Source organism: Lolium rigidum, chromosome 2, assembly GCF_022539505.1.
Source record: "Lolium rigidum isolate FL_2022 chromosome 2, APGP_CSIRO_Lrig_0.1, whole genome shotgun sequence".
Classification (NCBI taxonomy): Eukaryota; Viridiplantae; Streptophyta; class Magnoliopsida; order Poales; family Poaceae; genus Lolium; species Lolium rigidum.
Window position 1 is genome coordinate 208,740,584 of NC_061509.1, and position 14,591 is coordinate 208,755,174.

At 45.0% G+C, this 14,591-nt stretch overlaps 1 long non-coding RNA gene and 1 pseudogene across 1 annotated transcript; both read left to right on the forward strand.

Annotated features, from left to right (window-relative positions):
- Nucleotides 1-468: 468 nt before the first annotated feature.
- Nucleotides 469-4,893, forward strand: LOC124690510 (annotated as a pseudogene).
- Nucleotides 4,894-5,839: 946 nt separating this feature from the next.
- On the forward strand, nt 5,840-9,258 carry LOC124688043. The gene is made up of 4 exons (XR_006998410.1): nt 5,840-5,997; nt 6,208-6,662; nt 6,979-7,060; nt 9,000-9,258. It is a non-coding gene; the product is annotated as an uncharacterized LOC124688043 (long non-coding RNA).
- The last annotated feature ends 5,333 nt before the right edge of the window (nt 9,259-14,591 follow it).

Consider the following 14,591-nt stretch of genomic DNA (forward strand, 5'->3'; position numbering starts at 1 on the left):
ACAACCTGGACGAGTTCCCCCAGGAACTCATCCGTTCGACTATGATTTGCCGAGCCATACACCATGGAGAAGAACCATTTCATCTTGTTGGTCCGCTGATAGATCGAAGCGTCGATAAAGAAGGAAACCTTCCTCCATTGGCCAACCTCAAAGCACTCATCGCGAAAGCCCAGGAGCATTCCCCCGAATGTCCAAGCGCGGGAAACCAATTCCACGCGAACTGGCCCCCAACTTCCAAGCTACGAAGTTCAGCCGCGGAGAAGTCCGCCTTGATCGTTTCTTGGATGGCCACAATGTCCACTCTATGTTGTCGAAGGTAGGTTTTGAGTTGGCCACGCCTCCCTAGCTCCCCAAACCCCCTCATGTTGTAGATGAAGGCTTTCATTTTTGGGAACGAGTGGTCATCATGTGCCCCTTCGCACCGTCAGTAGGGGTCGTCGCTCCCTTGCGTGTGCCCGCATGTTACGAATGGTGATGTCCTCATCGGACGAGGCCGGGCACTCCGCGTTCGTGGCCTCCGACGCCTCTCCCACCGCTTCGGTCGGTGCAGCATCCTCCCCGGATGCCGACCCCGGGGCGGCCTCCTTGGCCCTCCGCTCAAGATCCTCCCGCACCTTGCGAGCCGCCACCACGGCCAGTGCCGCTTGCACCTGCTCCTTGGCCCTAACCAGCTCAAGTGCCTCCAACGGGGTGTCCTTGCTCGGTGCAAAAACGATATCGCTATCCACAATTACAGAAGAGAGATGAGAGTCGTGTAGGGAAGGGAGGAGGGAAAAGTCTCAAGAATTGGGTGGTAATGATCTTGTTAAAGTACTACTATCTAAGTTCCATCAAGGATTATCATTGACTTCTAACTTCAAGATACATTTCCTAATACTACCATATGGTTTCTTTTGTAGGTGAACGCATTTAGAGGGTGCAAAGCTCTTACCTTAACATTTAATGATACAAAAACCGCAGTTAACAAGCTCAGCTAGATGGGCAATGTTGTCGTTGGCCTCATTGTGTTTTCTCTCTGGCGTCTTATTCTCGACGACGTAGCGACGACACATTTGTTCTTCTTCATCAGCTCGCAGCTCCTTTTGGCAGTCTTTGTGTTTGGGAATACTATGAAGACAATCTTTGATGCCATTATTTTCTTATCTGTGACGCATCCTTTCGACGGTTGTGACCGCTGTGAAATTGAAGAAGTACATGTAATAAATCTGGTCTCCGCGCTTTTTGTTGGTTTTTGAATTGATGAATATTACCTTTGCGTTCGTTGACTGAAGTTTGAACACTTGAATTTCAGGTCGTTGTAGAGGAAATGAATATCATGACGATGGTGTTTCTTCGTTACGATAACCTCAAGATCTATTACCCAAAGTCCCAAACAGTGTACTGGCTACCAAGCCGATTTTCAATTTCTACAGTAGTCCTGATATGGGAAAAGGGATCGACTTCTCCATTCATGTTGCCACACCTGTGGAAAAGCTGGCCCTCATGAAGGAAAGAACGTGATGCTGAGAATTTCCCTTCATTACTTGTCAAATTTAGCAAGCAGTCATGTTGGTTGTTGTAGCAGTATTTACATTTGTAATTTGTAGCGTCACTTGCTGCTGATCTTACCACATCGGACTAACCATTTTTACCACTTGTGACACCGGCCGGTTACATCGACTCTGCTGAGGTCCAAGCAAAGACAACATCCAGATTTGTTAAGGCAGTTCGGCAATTTGCCTACTCTGCGGGGCATGACTATCGGTGCACCTCCCCATTGATACCGCGACACTTGACCTCCTTGGGAGCCGACTTCCCTGGCGCTCCTGCCATTATCAAGTCATCATATGTTACAACATGTGGTGCCCCTCACATTATATAGGAGGGCCAGACTACTAGAATCTGACTCGAACACTACATGTATCCTATCCACGCCTATTATAACTCAAAGTCCAAACGTAGCCCAACTCGTACACAATATTTGACACAAACTTAACAAATTCCACCTTGACGAATACTGTCCATCATCTTGAGTTTATCTAAGCCCCAAACCTCCAAGTACTCCGGACTTGAGTTATCTTCCATGAGCTTCACTACTACTCCCTATAACTGTATTTCCTTCTTTCAGTTTAACAATGTCACACACCGATCACTGATCTACTTGGAAGTTATATAACTTAAAGGAATTTTACTGTAAAATTCATAGTCGTCTCATCCTTTTCGGATAGTCTTCTACATGTCCTACAGCTACAACACTCCGCCTCCTTCTGCATCTTGTCACATGGACTTCCCATGTGGACTGAACATTGCAAAAATATACAGCCATGTACCTTTGACATTTTAGACTTTTTAAACACTTTCTCATATTCCCCATGGTTGACTTTTATCCATCACTTGACGTCAATCCCGATAGACCCAATCACCAACTTGAACCTGGTACTCGCTAGCACTGTTTCAGCACCCCTGCACACTTGTCAGGTCACATGTCCAACCGACGGTGCCCTGGTCTGTCGTTGTGTCCCGTGCTTACCGCACACCTCGCCGCACCGAGAATCCGCTATCTTGGACAAGATCTACCGGGTAGCTAACCCACACCACCTCAGGCCCCACTGCAGATCCATCAGTCATACCCGACCGATGCCGAGTCCCACACATCTCTTGAACCCTGAGCTCCAGTCCGAACAACTTGTCTCTTGCTTTCCCGCTGACCAGGCTTCGACTCTCTGCATGCTTACGCCGTAGCCCCTACATCACCCGAGTGGAATCTTCCGCTAGACTCCAGCTCCACCTTCAACATGACTCCTTGGTAGATGACAGTCTACCCTGCACCCTGCCGACTTCAAGTTCCCGTGTGTACACATCTTGAATCAACTCCGCGCCATTGCATGTCGAAGCACGCACCCCTCAGGCATGTGCCACGTGTTTCCACGCCCACAGAAATCGGACACCATCAGCCGTCACGCTCCTGCGTCGTTGTCGCCAATCTTCACCGTCTTATGTATCCGTCAGACTGTCCAATCCAACCGAGCCGAACCTGTTCAACTGCAATCTTGCTCCACCTCGTGTCTTATCAGCACGAACATCGTCACGCACTACTTGACGCTTTTTGATACATGATTATCCACGACGCACTCCACGTCGTCACCATCTACCAACCTTCATGTAGAACCTCGTGCAAACTGCGCAACAAACAGAAACTAGCTTCCTAGTAGTTTCCCTGACTTCTGATCACCTATACTGCACCTGGCCACGATGGCAATCCCTATTCATCGCTTATTGCGATGTGTATATGGGCTCGGCATAGGGATGGATTACATGGGCCGGCCCACTACTAGCGATATAGTCTTTTTTCCGGTTTTTCGTGCATCACCCTGGTCTTCTACAGTTTTATTTTTGCCGCTCGGTTATTTTCTTGTTTAGTCCGGTTTTCTTCTCCAGTTTTTCCATCTTTTTCGAATTTCTTTTTTCTAATATGAAATTTTTTAAAATCTGACCAATTTTGAAGTCTAAACAAATTTTGAATTTGAACATTTTTAAATTTTGAATGTTTTTTTGAAACTAAACAGTTTTAAAATCTGCACATTTTCAAATCTAAACATTTTTCAAATCTGAACAAATTTCTAGTTTGAACATTTTTTTAATCTAAACAATTTTCTAGTTTGAACATTTTACAAACTTGAACATTTTCAAATCTAAATAATTTTCTTGTTTAAACATTTGTCGAATTTAAAATTTTCAAAATCTGAACATTTTTCAAATTTGAATAATTTTAAATTAATCGTATTTATAATCTGAATTAAAACTAGCAAAAAACCGAAAACAACTGATAACAACTTGGATTGAGCCACGCGCGCCTGAGCGTGCCACCATCGAGCGGATGTAAATGGGCCCCTGCCCAGGTCGTTTTCGTTTGAGCGATCCGATTTCCGGCCACGCCCGCCTTGCCACCTGCGTGGTTCACACAACATGGACGCCTGCTCGCCCGTGATGCTGTTGGTTCTCCAACCACGTCCGTGTTGTACTGCCTGCTCCACAGATCGATTCGATCTCCCGCCGCCGCCGCCTCTACGTGTCTGATCTGATCTGCCGTGTGCCTTGCTCTGCTGCTTGGTACCCATCCGATCAACTGGAATCGACCCGGTGCTTCTCTGATTGATATCCCGATCGTCCCGTCTGGTGCCCAACAAATCCGCCGACGCAACACCGGTGACCTTGTCGGTCCTCTTCCTCCGGATCAACTTTGTGCTGCCTCCAACCTCACTCTAATACCACTTGTTACCGTCGTAGGCGCACAATCGATTTACTGAGGACCAAGCAATCACAACACGAAGACGACACCGAGATTTGTTAACGCAGTTCGGTAACTTGCCTACCCTGCGGGGCATGACTACGGGCGCTCCCCCCATTGATACCGCGGCATTTGACCGTCTTGGGCGCCGGCACAAGCCGCCGGCTCCCCTTGCACTCCTTCCACTATCAAGTCGTCATATGTCATAACATGTGGTGCCCCTCACATTATATGGCAGGCCTAGGCTACTAGAGTTCGACTCGAAAACTACACGTAACCTATCCACACCTATTACAACTCAGAATCCAAACGTAACCCAACTCATATACACAATATAATACAAACTGAAGATACTTGAAGAAGGAACATTGGTATCCGGCGCCATGGTTGTCCTCCGAGATGTCGATGACACGAACAAGCTGAAAGTATCCATATGGCTCCGGCACACACTGAACTTCCAAGATATGGGGATGAGGTTCGTGAGGAAGGAGTTGGTGCTCCAGGAGATGATCAGAGTCTTGAAGGAGCTCGACATCGAGTACCGGATGTTGCCGCTTAACGTGAACGTGCTGAACGTGCCCCCTCTTCAGTCCACGAGGATGCCGATGACATGGAATTATTCCTGAAGCAGCTCCCTCGCAGAGAACACCTTACAAGCGACAGGAGGCACAAAAATTGCGTTCGCCATCCAGCGGCGATAGCTGCAAGAGCCTGGAAGTAGCTAGCGAGCAACAGATAAATGCCTAGAACTCTTCGTGTGCCTACGGCGATCACTTGGGGCGCGTTTGGTAGCCTGTAGACACCTTTTTGCATGGGTTGGGTCTTGAAATGGGCCATTTGGTTGCCTGCAGGCCGCCGCGTTCTTGTAGGAACCGGGTTTTAAAGCACCCCCGGGACAGGCCCTGGAGGAACGCCCGGAATGGCAGTTTCTCCGGAGCCAGGCCCGTTGCGGCCAGAAGGCTGCACGCGCGGGAAAGGGAGACGGAAACGCCGCGTCCCTTCGGGAACACGCGCCATAATTAGCCTCACTGCTCCCCTCTCCTTCCTCTCACTTGCGACCGCACTCTCACCCCCCCCTCCAAACTGTCACATCACCCGGCGGTTCCCCTCCCGCCGACCAATCCCCCGGACCGTCACACGGAGGAGCACCGATACCGGAGGAGATGTTGGCGAGAAGCACCGCGACATCGCACTACAACACGAATAGGCCCACAGCTACACATATCTTGCAACGATGATTATATCTGTATCTATATTGCACGTCCCAACGTCCCGCCTAAGTAGTTCTATAACCCAAGGAAAAAAACCGTTCCATAAACCATCCCTCACCTCTGCAACCCCCAACCCACGTCCCGATTCTCCATCTAAAAAAGCGGCCAAATCCCGATACCCTTCTCCGCCACTACAACTTAACCCTAATTCCTCTATCTTCCGATCTGCAGGCCACTCGACGCCCAGCGCGGCGGCCGCCTCATCACCATCGGTCTCCTACTAATCGTCGCCTTTTCCCTCCCCTATCTCTCCTTCCCTAAGGTCTAATAGGACGACGCACTGGCGTGGAGCCCGGTTGCGACATTGGCCTTCAGGACGTCGAAATCTGGGTCCGGGCGGCAACTGTGGCTCCGGCCACTGCCCGGCATCCGCCGCCGCCTACAGGGCCATCTTCCGCGACGGGAACGTCTGCTTCGACTAATGGATCTTCAGTGGGGACATGCACAGATGCAAACAAGGTACGTCCGACTCGAGTGTACTGATCGCTAGTCCTATCCTACACTCTTATCCGTGAATCATCTATTGAATGGAGTACACTTGTTGTAGTGCTGGTCTTCATGAAATCACAGATTTGTAGGTTGGTCGTGAGGATGAAGCGAGAGAAGTTCTTAGTATTTCTTGACTGTAGATAATAGTTTGCCTGGTATATTCTTTGCTTCTACATGCAGGAATATTCATAAGAAAGAAGAATCAAACATTTTTGTGCAGGAAATATGCCAACTTACTTTTATTGTGATAGTTGACTGGTATGAACCTCACTGTTAATTCAAAGGCCATAATAAAAATCTAACGTTTAAGGTGGAGCAGACTGAAGATTTGAACCTTCGACAGATATTAGGTTCAAAATTTTCTTTATCAAAAACCCTTTGTGGTCAGTTGACTGAATCCCGATGACCCGACAACACTTATTAGCTTGTAGGGTCAACATGTATGTTTGTGCTGTCTTTTTTCAGGCACACTGGTGTTCAGACCTAACTATCAAAACAATGCAATGGCAGGTGATAAAAACAAGAAGGTTTTTAAGGAGACGCGTGGGAAGAACTCCAAAGATCTCAATGAATTTTATTGCCTACTGCATGATATCTCGGCAAAACTGGAATGTGCAAACCAAATATCATGTCAGGTTGGTCTGTCTCTTGTCACTTCAAATGCAGTAGTAATCTTGTAGTATGCTGACATACTCATTGCCAAACTCGGCATATCTCTGTAAGCATCCCCATCGATCTGCTATATTGTTGTTTATTTTATCTAGACCCTAATGTCATTTGCAACTCAATGCCTACTAGTATGTGATATTGTGTGCTGACTCCGGCCTGCAACACATGGAGCAAGAGTTGATAACTAGCTACAAATTGCACTTCTTATTTTTCTTGTCATCGGTCCTTTATACCAATATTGATTCCTGATTTGAGTTATTTTTATATTTTTGGCATGTGCAGCTCAATCGGTAAAGGAACTACGCAGTCAGGTCAGGAAGTTTTGATGTTATCTAAATGATTCCATTTTCACCTCTGGCCCCAGGTAACTGATACGTCCAATTTGCATCACTATTTTATATCATAATTTGCTGTTATTCATTGATATATTTCATATTGGGACACAATACTTATGTTATTTCATCTATTTTGCATGTTTCATGATTATTTGGAGATCGAGCACCGGAGCCGGGATTCTGCTGGAAAAAGCACCGTCGGGATGCAATATTTCGGAAGATCAAGCTGTGGAAGGAAGTTTTACGAAACTCCTATTTTTCCGGATGACGGAGGAAGCCGGAAGGGGAGCCAGCTGGACCCGGGGTGGGCCCACACCATAGGGTGGCGCGGCCCATGGCCTGGCCGCGCCACCATGTGGTGTGGGGCCCCCTCCGCCTCTTTCGCCTCCTTTTCTTCGCGAAACCCTTCGTCACGAAGACCTAAGCCACAGAGGAATCCTCACGAAGGGTTACAGCCGCCTCTGCGGGGCGGAGAACACCAGAGAGAAAAGAGCTCTCCGGCGGGCAGGAATCCGCCGGGGAAATTCCCTCCCGGAGGGGAAATCGACGCCATCGTCACCGCCATCGAGCTGGACATCATCTCCATCACCATCATCATCATCTCCACCATCATCACCGCCATCTCCACCGCTGGACATCGTCACCGCTGTAGCAATTTGGGTTTGATCTTGATTGTTTGATAGGGGAAACTCTCCCAGTACTGTTTTCTACTTGTTGTTTATGCTATTGAGTGAAACCATTGAACCAAGGTCTATGTTCAGATTGTTATTCATCATCATATCACCTCTGATCATGTTCCATATGATATCTCGTGAGTAGTTCGTTTAGTTCTTGAGGACATGGGTGAAGTCTAATTGTTAGTAGTGAACTATGGTTGAGTAATATTCAATGTTATGATATTTAAGTTGTGGTGTTATTCTTCTAGTGGTGTCGTGTGAACGTCGACTACACGACACTTCACCATTTATGGGCCTAGGGGAATGCATCTTGTACTCGTTTTCCAATTGCGGGGTTGCCGGAGTGACGAAACCTAAACCCCCGTTGGTATATCGATGCGGGGAGGGATCGCAGGATCTCGGAGTTTAAGGCTGTGGTTAGATTTATCTTAATTACTTTCTTGTAGTTGCGGATGCTTGCAAGGGGTATAATCACAAGTATGTATTAGTCCTAGGAAGGGCGGTACATTAGCATAGGTTCACCCACACAACACTTATCAAAACAATGAAGATTAATCAATTGTATGTAGCGAAAGCACTAGACTAAAATCCCGTGTGTCCTCGAGAACGTTTGGTCATTATAAGTAAACAAACCGGCTTGTCCTTTGTGGTAAAAAGGATTGGGCCACTCGCTGCAATTATTTCTCTCGCATTTTACTTACTCGTACTTTATTCATCTGTTACATCAAAACCCCCGAATACTTGTATCGTGAGCATTTACAGGTGAATCCTTCATCAAAACTGCTTGTCAACACCTTCTGCTCCTCGTTGGGATCGACATTCTTACTTATCGAAGATACTACGATACACCCCCTATACTTGTGGGTCATCAGTAACTTCCCCTCATCCCCTGTTTTCTCCAACTCTTTAAGCCACGGAATTTTAGCCTTATGTCTGGTTTCTTCCATGTAAGTTGCCATGCTAAGTCTGGATATCTTGTATGTTCGTTTGAGATTGAATTTTGCTACTATAGTTAATAGTCCTGTATAGTTCCAGTCCCTAATATATAGTAAATAACTAGTTACTCTGATGAAAATGTTGAAATAACATAAGTGGTTGATTCCTATGGTTGTTGAAATCCTGAAATTTCTGTAAGAAACTACTATAGCTTTTGGTCAGTGGATGGTCTATCACTATGCCCAGTTATGTTCGTATATATAGTGGCATTATTATTCATTGATCTGCTCCTAAGATCAGCTAGGAACCTTGGTTTTTGCCACGTTGATCTTAAAATCGAAAATTATTTTTGCAGGCCCAAAGATCAAGAAGGACTTCAATATTCATATATTAATCTGTACATTACAAGTCAGAAGACGAATTTTCCCTTTCTGTGTAGATTCCAAAGATAAATGTATGATGGCATTGGTGACAAGTTGAATGGAAGGAGGACAATGTTGTTGCTGCTTGATAGTCTACATCACATCTCTGTACCTTTAGTATTCTCGTACGAAGGAGCGATGTTATAAACATAATATCGATGTATACCACGTGGATGGTGTTCCCCTTTTAATGCTACGATTTTAATTTAATATCTAATATGTTTCTCTTTTCTATTAATAGTGTTGTTTTTTCTCACTTTACGTGTGTCTTGAAAGCATAGCATGGACCTAATTCAACGTAATTGCCAAAAAAATACAATGGATGTTACATGTGTACGACCGGTTGAAAAAATTAACTGATATAATTAATATCATGCGGTTCATCAATTAAATCGGGTAATGCAAACACCAACGCATGTAAGTGTTGTCCACCCTTAATTATATTCGTTGTTGCCTAGCAACGCCGCTATTACCAACGGACCTATATGAGTTGCATTGTACCCTAGCAACACCCAAAAACGCAACGCATCATTATTCGTTGGTAGAGGCCCTAGCAACGCCTAAATTGACATTTAGATACAGATAAATACGTTGTTGTAGGAGGGGTTCTGTTGTAGTGTCGGCCGCAACCTGCTCCGCAGTCTTCATCGGCATCTCCAGTTCGCCCGCGACCTCGAGCTTGTCCTCGGCCGGAAAAATGTCGGTAACGACCTCTCCTTCTCACCTTCTTACTCGTTGTGCCAGAACATGCCATGATCGGGCAGTTGCGACAACATGCACATTAGATCTTTTAGGGTTTTCATTAGGATAGGTTCGGATTGATGTTTGCAAGGTGTTCCTCGCCATTGCTTGTTGTTCTTGTCGAGGTCTTGGTGTTCACGACTCGATTTACTTAGATCTGTTACTCTAATCTCCAATCGTGATAGATCCTTCCTAGATCGGACTGTGGATTGCTGAAACTACCAGATTTTACTGTGCATGCAAAGACGGGAAGGGTTTTTGTGTTGGGGTTTAGCATGTTCAGATTGTTGTGTGGAATGAGTCGCGCTAGTTTGTTCTAGATTCTGTTGTTTCTGATTAAACTAGGCCGATGATTGTAACCGGGAATCATAATATGAGGAGATGGTTGATCAGAACCTATGGCATGACTGAACATGACCATGGCATTGGTTCTGATCAAACATCTCCTCCATATGTCCTCATTGTATGAGGCCTATGCTACCTTGCTTTCCATGTTTGTACTTCTTCAGTTCTGCAATAGCCAATGATTTAACTATGGCACAACGGAAGACAGTGTGCTGCCCTGAAACTTAGTCATGTGCACCATATTACTTGCACACTAGACTTAGTTTGCGGACAGTCTCTTTACCTGCCGCGTGATCTAATATACGAGGCATCATTTTGTTTGTCTAGTGCATTGGCCAATGATTGAATAATGGCACACTTCGGAAGGCAGGTGCTGCCCTCAAACTTAGTCGTGGGTGTGTGATTACTTGCACACTAGACTTAGTTTGAGGGCAGTCCGTTGAGCTGCCGTGTGAGCCAATGTATGAGGCATCACATGTTTTCAATGTTTGTTTTCATCTATATACTTGTGAGCGAGGCACACCTCTAATGTCATGTGTTCTTGTGGCAGACTGAGAAGCTCAAACTTGGGTCACCTACTGAGACTCCCGATGAGGTACCGCCGAAAAAGCGAAGGGCGGCTAACGTCGGCCACTTCCAGCCGTACATAGGGCCGGACCAGTTCCTCAGCATCGTCTTCAGGCCCACCTTCAGCCAGCTCTGGATCCCTCAAGATTTCGTCGGATGGTTCGGAGAAATTCCTTCGAACATCATCATCACCACCAACACCGGTTGCAAGCCGGAGGATGACTACGGTAAGAGAAGGCGGTGATGCATACATCGACCAGGGGTGGGCGGCCTTCGCCGTCGCTCATCAGCTGCAGGTAGGCCAGTTCCTCATCTTCAAGAAGGTGTCCTCCTTCGAGTACAGTGTGGTCATCTTCGACCACACCTGCACTAAGGTGATGACTAGGTGCTGTTTCCATGGCGCTGCCACCAGGTGTGTCGTCTTCGAAAATCATGTCTGAAGCTTACCTGGTTTTGTGTCTCTGCTACCATGTTTGTTTCTAGTTTTTGTTCATGTCGTGTGTTGAACTATGATCGTCTCTGCTGTGTTCTGAACTATGACCGTGTTTGAACAATGTTGTGTCGTCTACTTGTGTCGTCTATGATCAGTGCTAAGTTTGCACCGAACTATGATTGTGTTCTTGTTTACTGCTGTTGATCGCTGGTAACCTCACAACTGAAGGGAACAGGTAAGCAGAAGCAGATTTTGGGTTGCAACCAAACAACAGGGGCGCCGTTCTGGGATGCTACTAGGCCTGAAAATCGACCTACCAAACGGGCAAAGCCCAAATCTCCACGGGGCCAATAAAAAACTCTGTGCAGCCACCAAACAACGTGACTTTTATGGCCCATGGCCCGTCTGCGACGCGCAGGGGCCTTCTTCCCACTTGCGCCGGGGGTGCGGAAAGCTGCCTGTAGGCTACCAAACGCGCCCTTGGTGCGGTCTGTAGTGACAGTGTTCTGTAGTATGAAAGCTTTGGTACATTTGATGATATTCATACAGAGTGGCCATTCCAAATGGTTGAAAGCACCTTTTTTTGGCTAAGGAGCCCAGGCTCCCGATTTCATTAAAAATGGAACCGATAATACAACCAGAATCCAGTTCAAGCCAGGTTCTTCATTACAAAATAGAACCAGAAACATAAAACTCCAGAAGTCTTTTGCTACTGCTATTATAAACCATGAGCTATAGAGCAACACCAGGAGACTAAAATGAATTTCATAGAACAAGACTCCACAACTTTTTTGGCGCTGACGGAGACAGTAAAGGGCTGTTTGGTTGCTCGCTCAGACCTTTTTTCATGTGTAGAGTTCTTCTCCGTAGAGCAATGATCTTTAGAGCAATGAGGATTGGGCTAAGTCGGAAATCATGTTCCGCATCTAGTTTGGTAGGTAACGAGCCTATTTCATCCTCATTTACGCACATTTTTTGATAGCCCGCAAAGCACAATTTCATGTACGAGGACAACATCGAGTTTGGTTGCAATCTATCTAGTGACCGGGCAACCACTTGTCACAAGTGGTGATCTTACCATTCCATACTCCGAACAGCTCTACGGAATATGTAAGTAGTGATGTTCAGCCCTAGCTACTAGCAAATAGCATTTCGTTAAGATGCACCTTAGCTAGTAGCAAATAGTTGTTCTTCACGATGTTTTCCCTAGCTACTAGCAAAATGGTGTTTAAGACAACATAACAAGGAGCAGAGGAGTGTTGGACGGCATGACAGTGTTCTTGTAGGTTCGTCGTCCTTCTTTCTCCAGATCTTGGTCGTGCCTCTATCTGCCCACATTGCGTCAGCCCACTTCTGCCTCTTGTTCTTCCAAGCCTGACTATCACCCTGAGTAACACCGTGGCCATAGTCAATGTCGTCCGGCGTCACGTCCTCCTCATCCAGGAAGAACTCATCAATATCCCAGCGCAAGATCCAGTTGTGTACTTTATTCATCTGTTACATCAAAACCCCCTGAATACTTGTCTGTGAGCATTTACAGTGAATCCTTCATCAAAACTGCTTGTCAACACCTTCTGCTCCTCGTTGGGATCGACATTCTTACTTATCGAAGATACTACGATACACCCCTTATACTTGTGGGTCATCAAGACTATTTTTCTGGCGCCGTTGCCGGGGAGTGAAGCGCTATTGGTAAGCGGAAATGGTAAGGAAAACCTTTACTGTTTGTGCTGATTTTATTTCTGCCTGCTGCTATAAGTCATTATGGAGAGATCTTCTCTTCAATTTCTATTTGGGAAATCTACTACTACTGCAACGGTAGTGGATGAGGCGCCAGGTGAGGAAGTAATACCATATAAAATACCTACGAAAATTATTGAACATGTTATGGATAACCGCTATGAAGGGGATGGAACTGTCCATCCTGGTGATCATTTACTGTTTTTGCATGAATTATGCGGGTTATTCAAATGTGCAGGTATTGCTATGAATGAAGTTAGGAAGAAGCTATTCTCTATATCGCTGTATGGTAAAGCGGCGCATTGGTATAAATTCGTTGAAGAATGGTGATTCTCTTGATTGGGAGGACATTGTGCCTTTATTTTATTCCAAATTTTATCCTCCAAGTGAAATTCACAAAGATCGGAACCGCATATATAATTTCTGGCCTCATGATGGAGAGAGTATTGCCCAAGCTTGGGGAGATTGAAGTCTTTAATGCTCAAATGCCCCATTCATGAGCTCCTGGTAATATTATTATTGATAATTTCTATGCAAGACTTTCTTTTCAAGACAAGACCTTGCTGGATACCTCTTGTTCTGGATCATTTACACGCAATAGAGAAGAGTTTAAAAGGGACCTTCTTGATCGGATCCAAGAAAATACTGAAGGTTGGGAGAACGACAAAGATAGAGAATCAGGTATAATTTATGATTATAAATGCATTGAAGCTTTTATGGATACGGATACATTTCGTAATATTAGTGCTACATATGGTCTTGATTCTCAAGTTGCTGCAAACCTTTATAAAGCTTTTGCCTCTCATTATGAATTGCCTAAGAAGAATTTTGATAAGTATCATGAACCGTATAAAGATAAAATTGATTCATCTATTAATAAGTGTGTTGTAGTTGAAACTGCTGATCGTGTTATTCCTGAAGCTTATATTGAAAAAACTCCTTTTCCTGCTAAAATGAGGGAGTACTCTGTTATAAATAGTGCGGTTCATAAAAGTGAAAAGAAATCTAGAGAACCTGAAGAACAAATAAAAGTTGAACCTGCTGTTGCCATAGTTAAAGATCTTGTGACTGAAAATGTAGAGGATGGTCATATTATTTTCTGTGAAGATGCTTCTAATATTGTTTCACATCCTAATAAACCCAAACAAGCTAGTGTTCCTATGCTATCCGTTAAAATTGGTGATCATTGCTATTATGGTTTATGTGATATTGGTGCAAGTGTTAGTGCTATACCTTATGAGCTATACACGGAGATTATGCACGAAATTGATTCTTGTAAACTTGAAGATATTGATGTGGTTATTCAGTCTGGCTAATAGAGAAACTATTTCTCCAATTGGTATTGTTCGAGATGTGGAAGTTCTATGTGGTAAGATTAAATATCCTGCTGACTTTTTGGTACTTGGTTCTCGCTGCTAGTGATTATTGTCCTATCATTTTTGGTAGACCTTTTCTAAATACTTGTGGAGCTATTATAGATTGCAAGAAAGAGAAAATTTTGACTAAATTTGCTTGGTGAATCTTATGAGTTTAACTTCTCTAAATTTACTAAAACTCCTTATAAAGCTGATTTGCCTAGTAATGATTTTAAAATGGAGCAGTGTGCATCTATTGTTCTTGTTCCTAATAATCCTTTGCGGCAACATTTGGAGGATAGCGAGAGTGAAGTTTTTAGGAAAGAAAGAGATGAGCTTGAGGA